The 20,845-nt window shown below is 38.6% G+C and overlaps 1 pseudogene; it reads right to left on the bottom strand.

Moving 5' to 3' along the window:
- Nucleotides 1-433: 433 nt before the first annotated feature.
- Nucleotides 434-530, bottom strand: LOC122099692 (annotated as a pseudogene).
- Nucleotides 531-20,845: the final 20,315 nt, after the last annotated feature.

Raw genomic sequence — 20,845 nt, 5'->3', positions numbered from 1 at the left:
GAAACTAAAGATATTTCTGGTGCTTGTCTGAAAAAAGTATATTTTAAAATATTTATATTCTGTTTGTATAATGTTCATAATCTATTTCTTTCTCTCCTAGATATAATACTTTGAATTTGACATTATATTATAATATATAGGTCCATTAATAAATGTGTTCTTTCAGATTGCATTCCATATAGGAACAGTTTAAGATTCCTTTAATTCCTAGGTCCTTATAGAATTTTATTTGTTTGGGATAAAATGACAATGTTATCTTATTTCAAAAGTTTTATAAAGGTTATGGTATATAAAGGTCTTTCTAAAAAGGTGAAGATTGAATACACTCATGTCAAACTAACTTTTATTTCTATGAATTATATGTATTATTACACTTGTATATTTGTAATCAACTTTTTCATAACTGTTTTTCATTTCTTGCATCTGAAGAATGAAAAATATGGAATACTTCACAAATTTTCATATCATCCTTGTGCAAAAGCCATGTTAATCTCTGTATTGTAATTCAGGTAGACATGCTGCTGAAGCATGTAGTATCTTGTAAATTTACGTAGTTAATGATGAAAACTTAAGATAGGCATATATCCTTGGTTGCCTATTTGCAACAAGGAAACCTATTGTTCCCAAATTTGCTATTCATCTTATTTCTGCAAAATTCTGTGTATGGTGGAAAAAACTTATATTGTTTGTTCAATTGCTCACATTTGCAATTTTTTGTCAATAACTATTTTAAGTCTTTTTCATTTGAAATTTGATCATACTTTGAAGCCTTCATAGCTAGGTCCAAAGGTGATGGATTTTCAAGTACTTATTTTTTAACTGATTTAGCTTTGTGGAGCTAATGGATTCAAAGTAAGCCTTGCTTAAGAGCTACTTCTAAACTTCTGCAGCTTAAAATTTCCCAAATGAGGTCTTACTGGCACAAATGTCTGCCTGATCCTTTACCCTTGCTCCATGTAAGAACAGACCTACCAGAATATCTTACCCTGACAGCATAGATTGTCTTATTGGAGCAAAACTAATCTTAGTTACAAAGGATCATAAAGTGATGAACAGTTCAGACAGAACTGTTCAGACTAAGCCAGGCGCTGATGGCTCTCGCCTATAATCCTATCTACTCAGGAGGCTCCAGGAGAAGTCCATATGTTTCTCCTTGTTATTAGGCCTTAAATTGGTAATGTTTTAATCACAGTGTTTCCTCTTGTCTCTAGGATGTACATCTCCGAATGGTAAAGCTTTAAGTTTAATTCTACCAAACACTGAGGTAGAGGTAATGGAATAATATTTTAAAACAGTTGTCTTTGTTACCTTTACCACAACAGAACAATGCAAAGCATTTTCTTATATTATATATACTTATATATTTTATATTTATGTGCTGATTTTATATTTCACACAGTGAATCTTACTGGAATTAATTTATAATTTGACAAATTAATTGATATTTATTACAATAAATAGATAGGAATATAAATAATCAGGATTAGAATATATATTAGAATATAAAAAGTATCAATGCAACGTTTTCAGTATAAACTTGTGATACCTTCTATTTGTTCTTGGTTTCTGAATTCACATGGTAAAAATAAACAATGTTGTTTTCTTTTATCTATAAGGGATTTTACTCTGCTGCTCTGTTTATTGTTTTAACTCGCTGGTCCCAAACTGTTTTTCTCCATATTTCTGAAGCATTCCTACTGATTATACTCGAATTTTGCTGATATGATGTCTAAAGGGTATTATTCTTCCACAGGATCCACGGGTCCTAGGATCCCAGGTCCCAGTTACCTGCATCATCAAATAACTAGGGCAAGAGATCTCACCGAGGCCCATGCAACATACCAACAGAAAGTAATTGAAGACCCATCTTAATTTCTCATTTCCTATATTTCAGAGGCCCAATTCCTTGAAATGCAGGAATTAGCAGTAAGCACTTGGGAAATGCAAGGCAACTTAAAATCCAATATGAAATCACAAAATGTGAAAGTACAGTAATTCAAACTTTCTATTTTCAAATGACCATCCCATAGGAGTGAACAAGACCACAAATGTCACAAAATGATTTGTAATACCCCTCTTCTAATGATTAATGAATGATTTCAGTCCAGCATCATCAGGCCAAAAAATAGTTCCTGGAAAGATAGATCCATAATAATTGATCTACCAATGCTAGGAATATTTGTCATACAGTTCAAATATAATTCAGAAAAAACATTGATTGAGAAGAACCTTATTGCTTCAAAACACTAGTACTTCAGTCAAACTTGGTTCTGTAGTGTAAAAAGGTTGTCATTCTCAAACCAATGATAACCTACATTTAATCTCCTGAAAGTATATTCCTTTTCAAATAAACTTTTTAAAATCACATTTGCCAAAATAACACTTTACAAGTAGATGATATTTAGTGACGTTACTAGTTTTTCAAGTGTAGGGAGCAAGTTAAAATAGAGTTGATTTATTTACCCAGCACTAATGCCAAACAGGTTCAACCATTCATTAAAGTGTAGAAATAGGACCCCTCACCATTTGTGTTTTTCAGTAGGTGCTTTCGAAAATTTGTTAAATAGATCAGCCTCCCATATTTCAAACCAAAACATTCGCTAATAAAGTAAATTTCATCACATAAAAAATACTTTTTAAAAAGTCATGAATAGTTGCCCTATCATATGGTGTTTTATGTTTTCCTTATCTGTCTAACATAGTAAGAAATATGACTTTAAGTCTTGAATATGGGTACTCATCAGAGATTTGACAAACATAAAATCTGTCTTCTTTCTCTATCATATTCCTCTACAGTAGTAAATTTTAGTTTTCTTCTTTTTCCAAAACTCATAGGTAGTAGAAAATATTATCCCATGTAAAATAAAATAATCACAAACCACTTTACAAAGCCATAGGAATACATTCTCAGCCATTTTTAAACTTTCTTGTTGACTACAGATTAATCTTCCAAATGGAGGGGAATAAAATCAGGTCTAGGTGCTTCATGTCTCTAGGCTTGCAAATTGTTACTTCAGATGAATGAATTATGGAAATATAAGCTGACATCAGTTTAAGTATATGCAGAATTGAAACTCCATGGAATGTATATAAACCTTTCAAAGTAGGAGCAGACAGTTTAACAGAATGACTATCAGGAAGTTGAAACCAGAGAGGAATAATTGTAAAGACATAGAATGAATGAAAAATGGCACAAGGGTCAAGTACAGCTAGAATACTCAATGTACACATGTGAGAAAGGAAGTGGTAAATCGGAAATAAATCTTGTAGAAGGGGTTGGTTGAGAAGGATAGAAGGAGTGACTCTGATCCAGGAACATTGGACAATTAGATCGACATACTTAATTGAAACACACTAGCACAACCTTTTGTAATTCAGTGAAAAAATACAACACAAACACACAAAAAGCACAACCAAACAGCAATCTCTATAGAGTATGATGATGACTTCTCAAAATTTTAAATAGTTAATGAAGGACAATCTTGTGAAAAGCATACAAAGTTGTTTAAAGTGGGCAGTTTGGGGTGGAGGAGAATTTTAACAGATTTAAATAGATTGTCTTAGGTTATAAATCACCTATATCTGCTGCAAATATTTTCTTCTGCATGTTCTCTTTGTCTGAACTGTATACTCCAATCCTGAGCCACACTTGATAGCTTGTAAAGATAGAATGTAAGAAACAAGATCAAGAACCCATTACTCCACCGGAGAGGAAACAGTCCTCTCTGTTTTCTCTCATTTCTATTGACTACTTTCATTCATAAGTTTATGTCAAGTGATTTGCATTATATATTTCCTTCTTTGTTTTGGCAAAGTAATTGTTCAAAATAATTCAGTAAATATTATATTCCATTTGTTCTATCATGCTGTTTACTTATCCAAGCGAGTCCATTAAACTTTCCACTTGCATTTCGGTGCCACGGAAACCCAGCATCAATGTTAATGAGGACAATCTCTAATGTAAAACTTTGTCTCCAAAATACCAGTCCAAGAAGCTGTGATCACAAATATTTAGCTATACTTTTTTTTCTTTTACCTTGAAAGTCTTCTTGTGTCCAAAGTGCCCTCAAAAATCAGTACTCCACCAATTTTTGGTTCAATCACTTCTAACCTCAAAGATATATTTTGCTAACAATATGCTTAGAGGAAACCGAAGAATACTTCACTTTTATCTTCTCTCTTAAGATTCTCCTTAAATACCATATCAGGAATATTGAAGTTATTCTTTGCAAAATTATTTCAGTAGATTATTTTTCTATCCGTCTTGCATTTACTCAAAAAGTTGTATGGAGAAGAATAGAGTATAATCACCCATACCTTGGATGACAGTATCTGTTACAAAAGGACAATGCTCCTATGTCTTATTTCTCTGTCCTCCTCTTAGCTCTTGCCTGATTTCCCACTTATCACAGATTCTTGGCTGCAAGCCTAGTGAAGGTGAAGGACTATAAGGGCCTCCCCCATTGCTACATTGTAGGGCTAGATCTCCAGCATGAGGTAATCATGAACGACGCACAAAAGGAACACATGTTGGGAGAACAGACTTAAGCATGTCTGGTTTTTTTCTGCACAAGGGTTGGGATTTTATAGCCCCAGCTTTTCCAACCTCCGGAGTCCTTCCCAGCCAATTACTTAGCAGGGAGTTGATGATGGGCACTGCTTGGTGACAGGCACTGTTTGGTCCCCTTGGGGCATGTAGGGATCTTGGATAGCTCATGGCTGGGTCACATCTCTATTAGCAGGAGGTGTGCTTCAACAGCTACTCTAGCTGACTCAACCAGATCTGACCGGCTCTACCCACAAATTTCCCCTTTTCTTTTAAAAGGACCGTCATTATGGTGACCCGTTGTTGGAGGCGTTTTTGCCGGGAGTGCAAGCATTTAATAATTCCTAGGAGAGAAAGCCCTACAAGTGCAAGGCCTCCCCAGATGACCAGAGAGGATGTCAAAAACCATTGTTGTAACTTTTTAAGCACTCTTCTAAAAAGGAGGCAGTGGGAATAAGCTGTATGGTGGTTTGGTTTAGGCGGGTAACATCATGCACCAGGTTTGGGGTGAAGTTTAAGTACTTAAGGGACCAAGGGCCTTTGATGTAGTTACTAAGTTCAGTGACATTGGGTGCAGGAGTGGAAAGCTGACAGACAGAAGTAGTCATTGCATTATATAGTCCTCCTTGTTGTAATCGAAGAAACGTAATCTGTTCTTGGAGCAAGTCTATTTGTTGTTGGAGCACAAGGAGGCCTCCCTTAAGATGATTGGCAACTTGTAAATGCTGTAATTCTATGGATGACAGTTGAGGGATGAGCTGGTTTATCTGTTGCACAGTGGACACGCTTTGGGACAGCAATATAGCAGCGGTGGTAGCTGAAGCCACTGTAGTGATGATTTCGGACCCGATTGCAATGATCAATCCTACTGCTCTTTTAGTGCATGGGCGAATTAATTGAACCTGGGAAAACTGAGAGTCATTAGTAGAGAGATCAATAAATGGGGGAACACGTACCAAACCTGCAAAAGGCTATGAGTCATTGGGTTGCCAGTGATTGCTGAGAGTGCAAGTAGTGGAAGAGTTGTCTCCTAGACAAAAAAAGAATGGGGCTCTAACCACTACCATTCCTGACACCTGGTCGTATCCATATTGGTTACAGTGACGAATATTGGCCAATAGGAAAGGGGACAAATCGAGGCAGGAATGTGATGAGCAAACGATTGGCATGGTGGCTCCTAGGTCTCCCAATCATCCTCCTGAAGAGTCAAAAAAACTCATTTAGATTTTGAGGTTTGGGATCTTTTTCAGATTGGTTGTATATAGCCGGGTAGAGGGACAACGCGCGAGCTCCCCAAACACTTTGCCTTGCCAAGAATTGGCACAAAGGCTAATCACTAATTGCTCAAGAGGAGTGCGTATAGTGCCAAAGCTATCAAACTCCCAGCGTGGGCACAACTGCATATGAAAATGTATGTCAGTAGCCTGATTACAATTTTTTTCCAGTGGGACAAATGGGGTAGGGTCCTGTGTAGTTCCACCATCCCATCCCATGCATTACTGTTGCGAGGGGGATGGTACAGCCATCAAATTGCTTTATCATCTCGTTTGAAAAACAAAAACAGATGGCTCCCTTCCATCTAAAAATAAGGTTTGTTTTTTGATGCCATAAGGCGTCTGCTGAGAAAGGAAGGCCAACCCTGCCATTGGAAGAAAGCATTTGAGATCATTAAGATTTGGGGGCTGGGCACTAAAGTTATCTTACCCTGCCCTGCAGCAGATTGAGAATTGGCTGTAATAATGGCACACAATAGGAGGAATAGAGTACCATGCCCTGGGTCAGGGTCTGGGGCCATAACCTGGGCTTGTTCGACCAATATCTTTAGGTCTCCCCAAGTGTTGGCATGGGCTCTAGCTCGAGGTTTGTGTCTCCTCCTCCTCACACTGTTCACGCATAGCTGACGCATCTTGTGCTTAGGTGGTGACGGTTGGTCAGACAACTCCAGCTGGGATCCAAACAGGTTTATCACTCGTGTCTGGAAAGATACAAGCAAATCCTGTCCCTTGTGCCATTAAGGGAGCAGGGCCCTCCCATTTTCTTGTGATGGGGTCCCTCCATCTATCCAAAGGGACCAGAGTAGGTGTTTCATGAGTCCCCAGTACAGGGAGGTGGGGGGTCCCACATGTGGTGGGTGTGAATGTTAAAAAGTTTTTTACTATAAGGCAATAATTTAATTGTGTTTGGGGATTTTTAAGCCCTAGCCCCTCCAGTTCCCCCTTTTCTTTTAAAAGAATGGTCTTGATATCTTTATGACTGTGTTCAACAATGGCTTGCTCTTGTGGGTTATATGGAATACCTGTCTGGGGTGTAATGTTCCAAAAGGTACAAAATTCACAAAAATGTTTGGAGGTGTAAGCAGGGCCATTGTCTGTTTTAAGGGTCCAAGGAACTCCCATAATTGTAATGGCATGTAGAAGTGACTTAACAGCGTGCCTTTTTTTTCACTGTTAAGGCTAAAGCAGTTATAAAGCCTGAGAATATATCTATGCATTCAGAGATGTACTTTTGTTTACCGAATTGGGGGATATGGGTTATGTCCATTTGCCATGTTCTATTGGGTCTAAGGCCTCGTGGATTTGTTCCCATGGGTTGAAGTGATCCTAAGGGTAAAAGAGGTGCACAAGAGGAGCAGGACCGAATCATGTGCTTGCATTGTTGGTGTGTTAAATCAGGAAATAACTGTTTGATAGTAGCTGCCGATAAATGAAAACGATCATCTAATGTTCGGGCCTGGTCCATGCACATATTTGTGAGTAGTACAGTTGGTGTGACAGCACGATCAATGGCTTCATTACCAGCAGCTAGGGGTCTGGGGAGGTTAGTATGAGATCTAATGTGTTGAATGTACCAGGGTTGGACACGATTGTCTAATACATTTTGTAGTTTACACATTATTTTTGCTACACCATCTTGTAATAAAGCTCCAGGAAGAATGGCAACAGTTTGTACAGTATATAAAGTATCAGAAAATATATTAAGAGGTTCTTTGGGAAAAGATGTGAGGGCGAGCAAAATGGCCAGTAATTCAGCAGCTTGAACAGACGGAATGTTTTTGAAGCATGTATTTTTTAGTATTGGCATTGTAAAATCCATAAACAGTTTTGTTAACATCTGTAAAAAGTACAATGGCTTGATGTATACGTTGCCCATTGGGACGAGTACAACATTTCCATGAAAGTGGGAGTTCTTGGGTAACTTTTAAAACGAGGTTTTTGGGCATATGATTATCAATGTTAAAATAGTAGTGGATGACTTGTAAAGCTAATGCCTTTTCGGTTGTTAGGAAATCAAAGATTGTTTTTGTAATGGGCCATCTAAGATGGTCAGGGAATCGGCCATAAGTTTGACGGCATCATTCCGCACATTTGATGGCCAGATTGCATAGCATGGTAATGGATGTGCTAATTTTTGGTAATTGGGAAGTGGCAAGGTATACCCATTGTAACAAAACCATGGGTTTGCATCAGTGCCACCATTAGACCATTATTATTTAATATAATTAGGTTGATTTCTTGGGTGGTATCTAAAAACACCAAGGGTGTTGAACATAATCAATCAGCGACTTGTTGTGAAACTTGTGGAGCATCAGGTGAAAGTATATGAAGGGAAGTTGGGTCAGAGGGTCCTTGAAGCAATTGAAATAACAGTTGGAGTTGTTGGGTGGGGAGACACATAAAATTGCATAACCAGTTGATATGTCCACATAATTGTTGTAATTCAGTTAAAGTATATTGAGATTTAATGACAATATGAGGCCCATTTGGGGTAATTGTTTGATTTAAATGGTATCCAAGATATGCGTAAGGGGCTTTGAGTTGAATTTTTTTCCGGGGCAATATTAAGGCCCAGCACTGTAAAGTTCTCCTTGAGTTCTGTTAAACAGATTTGCATGGTTGTAGCATCTTTATGTGCTATTAAAAAGTCATCCATGTAATGGACACAAAAGCATTTGGAAAGCAAAGTCCTAATAGCATGGGCAACATACATCTGACACATAGTAAGGCTATTTTTCATACAGTTAGGGAGAACTTTCCATAGATATCGGTGAGTACGTAGTTGACAATTAGGTTCACATACTGAGAAGTCAAAATATTCTTTATCTTTGGGGTGTAGGGGGGTGGAAAAAAGCAGTCCTTGATGTCAATAATGGGAATGTGCCAATCTTTGGGTATTGCAGAAGTGTGTGGAGTCCGGGTTGAAGCGTTCCTATCTTTTGTATATGACTATGGAACGTAGATCATGGAGAAATCTCCACTTTCCTTGAGCCCTTTTTTGGATAATAAAAATGGGGAATTGTGGGGACTGATGCTAGGTTCTATGTGTCCCTTTTTTAGTTGCTCCTCCACTAGAACCTGGAGATGAGGGAGCTTTTCAGAGGAAATAGGCCACTATTCGACTCAAATGGATTTGGTGGTGTCCCATTGGAGTGGAATTGGCTCTGGTCATGCAACAGTGGCCATTAGAATTGGGGGTAGTGTGGGTTATTAACGGCTCGATCGGTTATGATGTCTTCATAAAAAGCCGTATCATCTGTTGTTATCAGAGTACCCATATTAGTGAGGACATCTCTTCCTCAAAGATTGTATGGAAGGCCAGGGGAAACAAGAGGTTTAAAAGCCCCGGTGGCCCCACCACAGTTTTCCCGTCTTACAGGCCATTGGACATGGAGGGAATCTGTTTTTCCACCGACACCTTGTATGCAGGCGCCAGGAATTAGGTTCCATCCCAACCCTTCTACTTCATCTTTTCTAAGGACTGTACAGTCAGCTCCTGTATCAATGATGCCCTTAAATTCTGTTCCATTGATTTTAAGTTTCATTCTAGCTTTTCCATTTTGGGTAGGTACTCCATAACACTTGAGGTGGTGGCTGTTGCCTTTGTCCTATTGTGGTCGGGGCTGAGGACTGCCCCTTATTTAGTTGAAAGGCTGAGTCGTAGAGCAGCATTCAGAGGTCCAATGAAAACAATTTTTGCATTTAGGACATACAGAAGGAGGTTGTCTTCTTTTGGGTGAGCCCCAGAGTGATGGGCAATCCTTTATAAAAATGACCAGTTCTGCCACATCCCCAACAAGGTCGATTTCCCATTCTGCCATTAGGGGGCACGCGAGCACTGGCAGTCATAGAGGCTAAAGGAGGTGCAAGGATACTCAGCATGAGTTGATGACCCCAAATCTTTGGTGGATAGGATGCAATCAGTGATCTCCATATTTCGTTCAGGGGCAATGGCTTTTCTGCATTCCTGTGTAGCCCCTTCCCATATTAGGCTCTTGATTAGCACATCTCAGGCTCCAGCATGGGATACTTTCCAGGCCAATGCTTCTTGAACAAAGGCAACGAAGTCAGTGAAAAGATCGTTGGGACATTGTATGAGGGGTTTTAGTTGTTTGTCCCCTTCTTTAGAAGGGACTGAGGAGACAACCCTCAACGCACAGAGGCGTACTTGGTCAAAGTACTGTGGAGGTGCTACTGCTTGTGCGGCAGGAGATGCATAAGCTGCCTCACCTTTTAAACAATCAGGGTCCCCCATGGTGGCATCCTGCCCTCTGGTAGTGATATTTTGTGTGCTTTGTTGTTCACATTTATCAGAAAAAGCAGCCTTCCATAAAAGGAAGACCCTGAAGATAATGCTGTGTTCATTAAACTCTTCCAATCATGGGGCAGTTAAGATCAATGCTAAGGGATTCAAGCATCTGTTGAGCGTTCAGGGACTGTAACCCATCTTCCCTGACAGCGGCCCAGTATTTGTCAAGTACTTTTGGGTCACGGGGGTACCATTGGTTAGGTCATACAGAGGTTCGGTGGACGTTTACCGGGAATATGAACTGGGGTTCATTTATAGGCTTGGCTGTCGTTGCCACGATAGTTGTGGGGCCCATGAACAACTGTTGTATTACTTGGGGAACAATGGGTTTTTGTTCCTGGGCAAAGTTGGATATCTCTGCCCAAGGACACAAAGTTTTCTGAGGGGAGTTCCCAGGCTGGCCTAAACAGCAAAAAGAAGTGACTGGGCAGGCTTCCTGGGACTGATAGTGTGGGGGAGGCGGTTTTACAAGTATAGCTGGCCAGCCCCCTGTGTCACTTGATAGTGGAAGTTGTTGGTTATCTGTGTTCTTGCTGGAATTGTTTGCTGTATCACAAGAAGATGGGAGTGCTTGAGCAGCTTCGCCATTTTCCTTTTGTTGTTTCTTCTTGCAGCGAGGTGTTAAATGCCTGCAGAGTTTCCCCTTCTTCTTTCCCTGATAGACAGGCTTGAATACCTACTATGATGGGGTAAAAGGTTAGGGGCAGCTCAGCGCCTTCACGGACTTCCTTTTTATGAGCTGCCTGAAGGACGTGGGTCCACCTGTCTGGATCCCAAATGTCCCCGGTGTCAATCCAGGGACACAATTCACTCACTATTTCCCATATTAAAGTAGCTTCCTTTTGTGATACTTTCATCTGCCTACTCCAGAACAGGGCAACAAGTGCTCGTGATTGAGGCTCTCCTGCTGCGGAGGAAGGTTACCCATAGAGGCACTAACCTTGCACTAGACCCTAGACCATCTATCTGCCAAAAGCAATCGAGCCTGTCGTTAGGCACCACTTGTAGGGCTAGTCTCTGGCAGGAGGTAAGTGTGAACGAAGCACAAAACAACACACGTTGGGAGAACAGGCTTAAGTAGGTCTCGTTTATTTCTGCACAAGGGGGTGATTTTAAAGCCCCAGCTTTCCCAACCTCCTGAGTCCTTCCCAGCCAATTACTTAGCAGAGAGTTGCTGTAAGGCACTTGTGATGAGCACTGCTCGGTGACAGGCACAGATTGGTCCCCCGGGGGAATGTACGGAGTATGGACCGCTCATGGATGGCAAGCTAGGCAGACATGCCTGTGGATCATGTCTCTATGAGCAAAAAGTGTGCTTCAACTGCTACTCTAGCTGACTCAACCAGATCTGACCCACACTACATCTTCATGGTTTTCCTTTTACAACTCTTTTTATTGGATGTGGAATTTATTTTCATGTCTTCATTCAATCTGTCCTGCATTGTAGTGATCTAAGCTCTGTAAAATCACTTTAGGTAGCAAAAATATTAAGACAATGTATATCAAGTAGTTTGGCCTCCCTCCACTGCTGAAGCCAATATGCTTAGCTAGGGCTTCTAAGTACGCGTTTTCTTGCCTTTTCAATTTGCTCAATTCTTTTCTGATCCCAAAACTTTTTGGCTTATGTAATAAGAAAAGTCTTCTCTATCTCATGTTAATAAGGATATTATATTTTGTGAGCTACTAAGAAATGTGAAATCATTGGTTTCAAGTATCCAATCAGATTTTCTTCTGTGGTTCAGGGCTTCATGTGCAAAGGCATTGTGGAAAGTATTACAAATAGAAAAGTGTAAACCCAATACCTTCTTTCATTGTTGAGGGCACTTTCTCCCTAAATATTTTGACCCAAATTATCTTTTTCAGAGAATTACTGTTTGGTAATTAAAGTCAAGCCACCAATTTTGATGTCTTTTTTTTTTTTTTTTAAAGAAGTTTGAATTTAAATTCCACTACAACCTTGTATCACACAGTAAGAGTAGATTTCCTGGGTAAGGACAATTCTCAAGGGAACCTACAGGATTTATAGCAAGGTTTCTGAGGTTTGTTTTTTAGTGTGAAAATGACCCATATTCATCCACATTGCTCCCTGTCAGCTAAGTCTCCATGGATTACTTTGCATGAAAGCCTATTTTCCCAGGCAATTTTAAATTTTCATAATAGCTAAGTTGTTAAAAAGTTTGAACAAATTAAAATTTACCTGTTATAATTTTAAAACTCTTTTGAAATTCCTTTATTAGAACCACGAATTCACCAATCCTAACTCCTCCTTTACCATCAAAAACAGTTAACATGTTGTTTTCATGATATAGTGTCCATGAAACTATTATTTTCCAGTGGCTATGTTATGCATATATATAACCTTATAATCTGATTCTGAGCAAAATGAACTCCAAGATATAGAAACAGAGAGTATTATTTGTGGTTGTTGTTTTTAATGTACTATGTGATTTCTATTTTCTTTTGGTTTTTTCCCCTATGCTTTATTCCCTGCTGTATTTGATTTTGGTAGCCTGTGTATTGTGTATATATTTACCTTAATGAGGGAAGGGAAGAGGAACAACAAAATGGTGAGACAAAGGACAAAGGCAAACCAATGCAATAACAATACTCACAAGACAATATGTTGGAAATGTACATTACAACTTGTGAGGGGTATTGGGGTGAAGGATAACTGAAGAAAATGAGGGATGGAGTAACAAGTTTGGAAAGTTATGTATTCACTACTTTAAAATTGCTGTAACCCCACTGTACATCACTTTGACAATAAAATTAAATTTTAAAAATAAGCTGCATGAAATAAAATTAAACTGTATTGGTATAGTAAATATTATTCTTTATGTAGTAACTTTTAAAAAATCAATATTGTTTGGCATCTAATTTGAAGTAATTATCCCTTTTTACTCAGAGGACCATCAACTTGAATGCTATCTGACTAGACAATATTTTCGCAATATACTTACCAATATTTTGAAAAAAGAACATAGTACTTTCTCATATTAAAAGCGAAAACAGTTTAATTCTATGGAAACCTATAACTTTTAAAAGTAAATAAGCAGTTAAAAAGACAGGATATATGTGTTCTTCAACATTCCAATGACTAATAACTACTCATTTCAATTCCGGAATATTCCATACCTGAGAGATTCAAAACAGTACCGGCTTGCATGGTATGTAATTCTGCAATAGATGCATTTTCAAATGAGGTGTTACAGATTGAGATTCAACACAAAAATAAGTACATTCTGGTAGAAGATAAAACTAATTAGCAACTGTAATAATTCTTCAAGAGTAAGCAATTTTTTATCACAGTAAGCTATTATTTTTATGACCACCAATCCCAATATTTATGATATAGAGACATCCTAGCCCAACAGTTTAGAACTTTTAGGGTGCACCTCATACTTCTCTTAATTCACATCATGAATAGCTTATCTCTATTGTGAAAAAATGCAACTCTGCTAATGTGATGCCATACATGTTCTGGAAAGAACACCACAATAAACTGGTTTGCATCATTTTCCCACCACTGGTATACTTGAGATTGGAACACTTGCAAATATTATTTATATTCATACTTTTTTAACTATCATACAAATTGTGGAGGCTAAGATCATAAGATTACAGTTCAAAGCTCACCGAGGCAGGAAGATTCCCTAGATTCTTATCTCCAATAAACTTATCAGCAAAAATCAGACACAAGTGGCATTGAGGTTGAAGTGGTAGAGCACGAGCCTTGAGCATAAACAGGCTCAGAGACAGTGTCCAGGCCCAGAGTTTAAGCCCTAGGACAAACAAATAAAACAAAAACAAAAATAAAAACAAACCCCAAACCTAACATTTTTCTCATTGTATACAGTGGCAAATAATTAAGGAAATTGCTTCCTGTGTTACATACAGGTAGAAGAAAGAAGATGTCACACGATTATTCCCTTCATACCTTGTTATACCAAATCCTCAAAAAAATTGCTCTTATTATAATTTATAAATTAATATCATCAATTTTTGGCAACTCTGTCTCCAACATTCACATTATCATTTTATACATGAACTATTTTAATTATCTATTAACTAAATTCTAATTATAACTCTCTTGAAAGAATATTCTAGGCAAGTAGAATGCAAAATCATTTGTGAATTTGTCAATTAAACCCTCTACTTAAAACGAATTTTTGTAGTATCCTATAGAATATGAAATTACAAACAAAACCAAAATATTTATTTTAAATCTAAATTCTAATTTAGCAAGATCCTCATAATCCTACATTAGATGAATGTTATTTTTAGATGAATTATTATTAGATGAATTGCTATTTTTCCAAGCTTAAGTTTTTGTAATCCTTCATCATTTCTTTGGGATACAACAGAATGATGATTACTTATTTTTTCAAATTTTGGATGGCAATCATGAGTCATTTTGCATCTGGGAATGTTCTGTAACGAAGAGAGAATTTAAAACACAAGTGAAGATTAAGTATGAGTTGCATTTCAACAGGAAATTTGACTTCTCAAAACATAATGACAAAATTAGCCCAAACTTCCAACTATGTATTCCTTTCTTGTTTGTTTTGTTTTATTAAGACAAAAGTATACTACCTGGTCCAGGGAAGTTATCACTATGTGATTCCAGTCTCTAATCTCCTGTCTTAATCTCAGTGCTAGAATTCTAGGCTTGTATCACATTGCCCTGCCATAGTTTCTTAGTTTATTTAATCTAGATACAGACTACCAATTCTGAACTTCTCCAGGGATATTATACACTAGAGTGACTGTTCAGACTGTTTATCTACTATTTTCAAAGATGTTCTAACATTTGACACAGGATATGAATATTTTCAGATGCACCTGCGGGGTCTCTGATTCATTCCTCCATGGAAGCAATCCTTTTAATAATGATTAATTGACTCTCTTACTATCTCTGGTCACTACCTATGTAATATTGTCAAACTTTATTGAAGGAAGTTCACTTGAGGACTTTCTAATATTAAAAATTATCACTTGATTCTAGTCTTCTTCAGGCTATATATTCTGTTGTTTTCTAACTTTTCTACACATTCTGAGAGTTGTTTCATTTGTGTATTTGTGTGTGCACATATAAGTGCCTCTGTGTGTATGTGTATGTTTGTATGTATGTATGCAAAATCCTCAAGCTCTTATTCAGCAATCTTGCTCATAACTGATAATCCATCACCTGAGCCATCTTCCAATCCAGGTTTGGCTGCTTTATTATATGTACTGTTGCAAAGAGTGTTCTGCCCAGGCTGGATGCAAACTTAACTTCCCAGACTCCTTTACATTCTTAGGTTTTATTTCTCCAGGAGTATCAACTTTTAAACTACAAATATTTTGGGGCTTGGAAGGTGGCTCAGTGGTAGAGCACTTGCCTTGCATGCCTGAGGCCCTGGGTTCGATTCCTCAGCACCACATAAGCAAAAAGAAAAAAGCCGGAAGTGGCACTGTGTCTCCAGTGGTAGAGCACTAGCCTTCAGCTGAAGAGCTGAGGGACAGCGCCCAGGCCCAGAGTTCAGGCCCCACGAATGGACCCCCCCAAAAAAAAAACTACAAATATTTTTGTGAGGGTAATGTCTAAGCTGTAGCCTAGATTTTTAACTGAAATATTCTTTTTTGTTGTTGTTGTTTTGGTGGGTGGTCCGGTCATGGGACCTGAACTCTTGGCCTGGGCGCTGTCCCTCAGCTCTTCAGCTCAAGGCTAGCACTCTACCACTTGAGTCACAGCACCACTTTCGGCTTTTTTCTTTTTTGCTTATGTGGTTCTGAGGAATCGAACCCAGGCCTCATTCATGCAAGGCAAGCACTCTACCACTGAGCCACCTTCCCAGCCCCTAACTCAAGAATTCTTATAAATATAAATGAACACACACATTACATATCCTGAGTGTACACTGTTATAAATGTGATTGTAAGCTGGGTTGTGGTGAGATATGAGGATTGGGGTTCAAAGCCAGGCCAGGTAGGAAAGGCCCAGAGACTCTTTTCTCCAATTAACTAAAAGAAAACTGGAAATGGCACTGTGGATGAAGTGGTAGAGCATTAGCCTTGAGCTGAATAGTAGAGAGACAGCTCACAGGCCCAGAGTTCAAGTGCCAAGACCACGGCCAACAAAAAATATACATAAATAAGTAAAGAAATAATTAAAGAAATGTGATCTTAGCCACCAGTTCATTGCTAGTATAATCCCTGCTCTCATAAGATGAACATTTTTTTTCCAGTTAAATCCATGCTCTTATATCTGACTTGCTTTGGAAACAGGATTATTCTTCCATTCTACTTTCTACGAAGTTACATGATTACCAAGCATGATTTAGAATGAGATTGGCCTCATACTTCATGTTCCACGTATGAGTCTTGCTTTCTGTATATCACTCCCATAAATCTACATACTGGAATTGGCTTTATTGTTTCAATGTTGTCTTATTTGTAGTCTTCTATATTGTATTGAACCCTTATACTTAAACACAGAACTTCTCTTTCTCCTATTATTGCTATTGTTTCCCTTACTGTTAGCTCATGTCCACTTGGGAAATAATGAACAGCACATACACTCACAAAAACAATGTTCTGAGAACCTTCTTCCCATTTAAAATTCGCTTCAATTTACAGAGAACTTACAAAGTTTTAACTCAATGTACTCATGTATAATGTATTTATAAGCAATATAAATTTCATATTTTCTCTTTACTAAGTTGTCTCTGAAACACGTGTTACCTCAGGCCAAAGGTGTCATAGTGTGATTTCAGTGAAGCCAGAAAACGTTCATTATACCTCAAGCAGTACCATTGATTGTTACTGGAAGTAACTGTTACTGGATGTGGAAACTGACCCCAGGAGAGGAATGGAACATAGAGGAATAACAAAGTTCAAGTTTCCTTGTGCTTTCCTTTTTAGAGTACAAGAAAAGTATCCCAAGGCTTGAAGGAAACTCTGTCCCTGGCTTTTTCAAGTGTGTTCTTTACTCATATAAAATTTTTCTGTAAACTTCTAGTTGAAAGTATTTCAAAAGGAAATAATGTACCATTTGAATGCCAGCATAGAACAAAAGGAAATAACGTTGATTTAAATGTGTTCTCCTGCAAAGGAACAAAGACATGGAAGTTTTAAAGTGTCGTATGGATGGATATTTCACCCCTGAGATGATTCTCTTAATGCAGGAGTCAGTTATCAATTCCTTTGGTCTGGTCCTGCGTTCTCCAGAGCAATAAGGATTCCAAAAAAGCAGATTCCAATGAGTATGATCAGCAAAATGAGCCTCTTCTCAGACCAGTACTCCTTTAGGGAGGGTCCCAAAGAAATATCTGTGATTTTTTTTTTGTATATATTTTTATTTTAAAAATTCTGTACAGAGAGGTTACAGTTACATGAGTAAGGTAATGAGTACATTTTCCTATCGAACATCACTACCTTTTCCTTTGTTTTTACCCTAACATCCCTTTCCTCCACACCTCCACAACTCCTCCCCCTCCTCCCAAAGTTGTAAAGTTCACTTTCTTTTTTTTTTTTTTAATTTTATTTTATTTTATTTGAGAACATACTGTACAGAGGGGTTACAATTACATGGGCAGGAAAATGCATACATTTCTTACCAAGCATTGCAGCCTCCTCCTTTGTTAATATCTGTGATTTTTATTTGCTTGTTTGTTTAGTTTGTGTTGGTTCTGGGGCTTGTACCCAGAGGCTGGATCATGTACCTGAACACTTGTCTTTCCTGCCCACCTGCCCCCAAAGCTAATGCTCTACTGCTTGAGCCAAAACTCCACTTCTGGATTTTTGGTGTTCAATTTGCTATAACAGTTTGACAGACTCTCCTTCCTGGTTTGGCTTTGAATTAAGTAATAAGAAAGCTAATGACATCAACTGTATAGACTTCTCTTTTGAAACAAGAAATATTAGATGAAGTTTATTGTAAAGCTGTTTGACAATTTTTAAATTAAATAACTCAGTACAAGTAGGGGCACTGAATCATTTTGAAATTATTTTTTCTGCTTGGGAAGATTATTGATCTTGTCCTTCTTTTTCGGGAAACTTAAGGCAATAATTGTACTTTTTGTTGGTTGTGGGGCTTGAACTCTTATCCTGGGTGCACTCCCTCAGCTGTTCAGCTCAAGTTGAGCACTCTACTGCTTAAGCTACAGCACCACTTCTGGGTTTCTAATGGTTAATTGAATTTAAGGGTCTCATGGACATTCCTGACCAGGCTGGCTTTGAACCACAATCCTCTGGTCTCCTTAATAGCTAGGATTACAGGCGTGAACCACCAGCACCCAGCTCATATTTGTGCTTACGTGCACTGAATGACACTATGTAGACAAATAATAGAAATTTGAATCAAATGATGGCATTGCAGATTTTCAGAAAATTTGAAGTAGCAATAAATATGTCCTCCTTTCCATGTTGTTTCATTAATGACTCATGAGCTATGGGACCCTTACTTTAGCATCCTGTGCCATCTTTGTAGGTGTATTTAGTATCAGGAAATGTTCATAGAGAAATATAGAAAGACAGATTTTTAGAAAGCAAAAAAGATAAGCTATGAAAGAACAACACAGAAGGAGATACATTTATTACACAGAAATTAAGAAGTAGCCTAAGAGATTTAGAATGCTAAAGGCAATGAGTAATAAGACTTGTTGATAACTACTTGTTCAATAACCAAAAATGGTTCTCTAAAACAATTTCTGGTATATCTTAGTTACTGTCATTTATTCATTAACTCTGGAGTTATTCCTTTTCTTCTGTGACAACTGTTAATTTGCCTCTGCCGTTTTGGTGCCAAATCTCACTTAGACTACCCTTGTCATTGTGATTAGCAGTGACCATTTAAAAACCTGGAATCATCTTTACCTGACATCTAAGCACATTCAAGCCATTAATTGCTGTGACCTAATGAACAAAACTTTTTTTCAACACAATATCCTAATATAAGTAAAGTACATGAATTAGGGACTACTGTCAGGTGTCAGTATGGTAGGAGCATTTATATATTCCAAGTATGGGTTCTTTACTTTTTATTTACTAACTAAATGTTTTTTGGTTTTGTTTTGTTTTTTTTATTTTGTTTTTCTTTGCTAGTTAAAGGGCTTAAATTCAGGACTAAGGAATAATTCCTGAATTTTTTTTTTTTGCTCAACTCTATCACTCTACCACTTGAGGCATGGCACCACTTCCAATGTTTTTCTGTTTATGTGGTACCGAGCAATTGAACTTAGGGTTTCATGCATGCTAGGCAATCACCTTATCATGAAGCCATATTCCAAGAGCCCTAAATGACTTTCTTAATTTAACATTACATTTTCATTCCATAACTATGTACCGTAATATTGGCCAGATGCTAGAAAATGATGTGGAAAAGAATACAATAAAATAAATCCAGTAAGGCTACATGGAAAATGAATAACTCTCACAGTCTAGCAAGAGCACAGAGGGCTTAACTCATGGAGATGTACCAACACGCTGAGTGAGACAGCTCCTGACCCAGTGCCAACCTCCAGAATGAGTAGGTGATCTTGGGTTCCAGCCACCTGGGGACATTGGGCCACCTCCTACAGCACCCATTCAACCAGCTCCTGAGGGAGAGAGAGAGACAGAGAGAGAGAGAGAGAGAGAGAGCGAGCCAGACACAGACAGACAGACAGACAGACAGACGGACGGACAGACGGACAGAGAGACAGACAGACAGACAGAGAGAGAAAACCAGAATTAGAGTTAAATCTGGTGCCAGTGGCTTAGAACTCTAATACTGACTAAACAGGAAGCTGAGATATGAGGATCATGGTTCATAGATAGCCCAGGCAGGAACGTCTGTGAGAATCTTATCTCAAAGAGCCACCAGAAAACTGAAAGGGGCACTGTGCGCTCAAGTGATAGAGTGCTAGCCTTGAGCTGAGGAGCTCGGGAACAGTGCTCAATCCTAGAGTTCAAGACCCACGACTCAAAAGAAGTGGACTTCCCACCACAAGAAGTGGATGGAATAGCACCCATTGTCCTAGGGAGCATAGAAGAGAAGTCAGGCCGAGCTTCCTGTGAACTTGAGGTCATAAGTAGGTCACTTGGCTTCTCTGTGCCTCTGTTTCCCCAGCTGCAAAACTGAACAAAGTGAAGGATTTCCTTCTTCATGGGGATAGTGTAATAATGAAAGAGAGCCATGTTTCGGTTCATAATCCCACACCTGTTCAATGATTAATAACAGGCCCCACCTGAGCCCTTTCTGGTATATTTCTGTCATATACTCACAGAATTGCCAAAACCTTATCTGAAGGCTGCTCCCTCTCTGCCTAGCCATTCTCCAGAGATCTCTCTGTATAAATCCCTTGTTTCCTCACAACTATCCTGTGAGGATAATGAGGTCCAATGGTTGAAGCCCTACCAAGAGCTTCACGTATGGTCAAGAATCCACTGCTATGGACTGAGTTTGGGATAATCCTTCTAAACCAACTACTGAGCATGGTGCCACAAGTCTACCATCCCAACTACAGAGGACCAGGCTTGGTGGAGCATATCTTTCAGAGGAGTACAGCGATCCAGCCCATCCTGAGCATATATTTAGTTTCTATCTCAGAAATGCTCAAGACAGAAAGATGGATCATCAGAGCCGGGGAGAGGAAAAAACTAGGGGGGTCATGGTGCCCCCATAAGGATGTTTGACCAGGGTTGAGTTGGTGTTGGGGTGGCTACTCAACTGTGATGCTGAGAAAAGCTGTTGTC

This window comes from Dipodomys spectabilis, unplaced genomic scaffold (genome assembly GCF_019054845.1).
Source record: "Dipodomys spectabilis isolate Male_0828 unplaced genomic scaffold, ASM1905484v1 ptg000529l, whole genome shotgun sequence".
NCBI lineage: Eukaryota > Metazoa > Chordata > Mammalia > Rodentia > Heteromyidae > Dipodomys > Dipodomys spectabilis.
The sequence above is the reverse complement of the archived record's forward strand: the minus strand, read 5'-3'. Positions and strand labels throughout refer to the sequence as shown.